General features: G+C 34.9%; 1 long non-coding RNA gene across 1 annotated transcript; it reads left to right on the top strand.

Annotated features, from left to right (window-relative positions):
• Nucleotides 1-425: 425 nt before the first annotated feature.
• LOC145096826 (uncharacterized) lies at nt 426-1,838 on the top strand. Its single transcript, XR_013704090.1, has 2 exons — nt 426-863; nt 1,071-1,838. It is a non-coding gene; the product is annotated as an uncharacterized LOC145096826 (long non-coding RNA).
• Nucleotides 1,839-3,660: the final 1,822 nt, after the last annotated feature.

Here is a 3,660-nt window from a genome sequence, read left to right as displayed (position 1 = left end):
GAAAGAAAGAAGAGAATAGAGCCCCACCTCAAGCAAAGGGCAAATGGCCTGTAATCGGACACTTACACCTTTTAGGTTCATCCGGATTACCTCATAGGGTGTTAGCTAAATTGTCAGAAAGATATGGCCCTATCTTCACCATCATGCTCGGTGTTCACAATGCTTTGGTTGTGAGTAGCAACGATATAGCAAAAGAGTGTTTTACAATAAAGGACAAGGCCTTTTGTAGTCGACCCAAGTTGATGGAAATGGAACTCATGGGCTATAACTATGCCATCTTTGCTCTTGCTCCTTATGGGGACTATTGGCGACAAGTGCGCAAGATCATCATGCTCCATGTTCTCTCTCCAAAACGAGTTGAGATGCTTGCACCTATTCGAGTTTTAGAGCTTAGAGCATCCATGGCAGAGATATATGCGGCTTGGTTAAAGAATAAAGAGACTACAGGATCAGACGTGGTGAAGTTGGATATGCAACAATGGTTTGGGACCTTGATATTGAATGGTCTTTTATGGGTTGTTGCTGGAAAAAGGCTTTCGCTCAATGATGAAGAAGGGATTCGATTTCAGAAAGTTGCAAGGAAATTCTTTTAGTTATTAGGCGCATTTGTGGTGTCTGATTTTATTCCATCTCTGAAACGTTTCGACATAGGAGGATACGAGAGAGAGATGAGGATCCCTGGAAAAGAGATGGACGAGATCTTTGATGGATGGTTAGAAGAGCATAAAAGAAAGAGAAAGTCTAAACAACAAGATGAAGGCAACCAAGTCCTTATGGATGTGCTCATTTCCATTGTTGAAGGTGCTTCCGAAGAGGAATTCCCTGGTCATGACAGTGATACTATAATCAAGGCTACATGTTTGGTAAGCTTCACCTTAATGATCTGTTACTTTTACTTCATTTCATCATTTGTTCATTTAATTTATGCACATTCAAAGTTCATATGGATATATTTTGACTAGATGATATTAACTTCACTACCGTTTACAGTTTTTTCAGATTCATTTCATTATTTTCAAGATACAACATTTGACAAGTTGGATTTGTTTTAATGTTATCAAAACATGCAGACCATGCTAATTGCTGGATTGGACATAACAGCTGTGACTTAAACATGGTCTTTGTGCTTGTTGCTTAACAACCAAAGAACTATAAAAGTTGCCCAAGATGAAATTGATGAGCATGTTGGAAGGAATAGGCCAGTAGAAGAATCAGACCTAAAGAACCTAGTCTACATTGATGCAATCTACAAAATCCCCAGTGGAACACGTTTGCTGTTAAACCTTTGGAAAATTCTTCGTGATCCTAAGATTTGGCCAAATCCGGAAGAATTTAAGCCTGAAAGATTCCTGACAACTCATAAAGATATTGATCTCAAGGGAAACCATTTTGAATTGCTTCCTTTTGGTACTGGAAGAAGAGTCTGCCCTGGTATTTTATTTGCTCAGCACGCTTCACGTTTAGCGTTAGCTACTTTAATACAACAATTTGAGATGAAAACCGCAGGAAATGAACCCGTTGATATGGAAGAGATCTTCGGAGCGACTTGCAGCAAAGCAACCCAACTTGACGTCCTCCTTTCCCCTCGTTTGTCACATGATATGTACCCTGTTGGTGCATGATATGTTACTATTTTAGTTTCCTATTGGAGTTATTGTTGGTAATAATGGTTTATGTTGTGTTGTTTTCTATATGTGTAGTAGCTGTATTTGTTTATTTATCTTTTATTTGCTTCGTAACTTGACGTGGCAATAGGAGATGTGGGTGCGTGTGCACCACATTTGAAAGTAGGTGATACGATTAAATATTTCAACAAAAAAATTGTTAAAAAATCAGAACGTGTCCCTCAATTATATGACTTACGGACCCACTTCAGATCTTTTTTACCAGTCTTATTTGTCGTGTAACCTAGCCGCGAGCTCTTCTCTCACTGCCCTAGCTCTCCATTTTTGCTAAGGTAAACTGAGTTTTTATTTGGTGATTAATTTTGCTGATGCTACGGTAATTATTTGCAATTGAAATTGTTAATTGGTATTTTTACTTTGCTGCCTTTTGAATCTCGATATTTTTTATTTGTTTTTGTATTTCTTATTGTTATTGTTATATGCTAACCCACCCACAAGAAACCATGGTTTTTGATTGTTTGAATTTTACATTGTTGATTGTTAGTTCTATTGTTTTTCTTTTTAATTTCTAATTGTTAGTGTTTTTGCTAGACATGTTATCGATTGTGATTTGTGAAAGAAACTACAATACATTGAACTCTTTAACGTTTAATGTATCTGTCACTAAACGGTTTTCCGAACGAATTTTTTTCTGTCACCAAATGCCTCGTGGATAATTATTTGTGATTTTTCCTTTAAAAAAATAATGAAGGTTTAAAGCCGGAACGTACTTGATAGATATGACCAAATATTCCGATGGATTCCCAAAAAACTCGTTTTACATGTTCAGTTACGTACAGTGGCGTATTCAAAACAAAAAATCATGTGGTTCCCTATTTAAATGAAACCGAAAAAATGAAAGAGTACAAAATCTTAGTGACCAGTCGGGTTGCCATAAAACATTCATACATAACTTCAATACTTATATTAAAGTTCTCACAAATATAGTCATTTCGCTTATTTTATCTAAATCAAAAATCATAGTTGATCATGTACATATGCCTTTCTGGAATTCAAATGTGTTGTAGGCAATGTTTCACAAAAAATAATTTGTTTTTCATTTGTTATGTATTAGGCTATTACCTATTGATTAAATTTTATATGGATTGAGGTATTAGACTATTTTAAGATCAAATACTATTAAACATTATTTTTGCCAAAACTTTTAGTAGATCTTTGAATAATTTTAAGGTAGGTCCCTATTTTTATATATATATATATATATATATATATATATATATATATATATATATATATATATATAGCATATACCACATTTACTTTTATTAGGTGGGTTCTAGGACCCACCTTCACTTTACTTGCCTTCACTACAGGTTACGTATTATCGGTAAACTGTTTAGCTACGTAATCGATTTGACCAAAATGTTGAAAAACCAATTGCATTAAACCACAAAGCGTCAAATATATCACTAAGCATTTTAAAAATTACAATAAACATCGTTTTGCAAAAATAAACATAACTAACTGTCTAGAACATTACAATAAAAATAGTTTACTACATTCTAAGTGTCAAATACATTCCTAAGAATTTAAAACATAAAACTATGGATTAATGTAACATCCCAAAAATACAGATAAAAATTTTGTTTTTAAATTCATTTCATTCATAAGAAACTGGTAACAAAGTATTCAAAAGAGTCTATGTGTATCATAATCTCATAGCCCAAATCTCAAAATCACTAAGTGCGGAAAAACATGTAGTGATGCGGTGCGATCAAGTCGGGCCCTTCCCCTAACATAAACTAAAAACTGTAACGACAAAGCTTAGTTAGTTCCCCCAACGTGCCACATACTAAACAAACATAGTGCCAATCACATCTGGGTGTTGGCCTGCCCCTTCAATTTATTTAAACCGGATACCTCCAAGCATATTTAGGTACTGGTCTACCCCTTTGGTTTATCTCAACCGGATACTATCAAACATATCTGGGTACTGGCCTACCCCTTCAGTTTATTACAAGCAGATATCGAGTCT

This window comes from Lactuca serriola, chromosome 4 (genome assembly GCF_051521515.1).
Source record: "Lactuca serriola cultivar US96UC23 chromosome 4, Lser_US96UC23_V15, whole genome shotgun sequence".
NCBI lineage: Eukaryota > Viridiplantae > Streptophyta > Magnoliopsida > Asterales > Asteraceae > Lactuca > Lactuca serriola.
The sequence above is the reverse complement of the archived record's forward strand: the minus strand, read 5'-3'. Positions and strand labels throughout refer to the sequence as shown.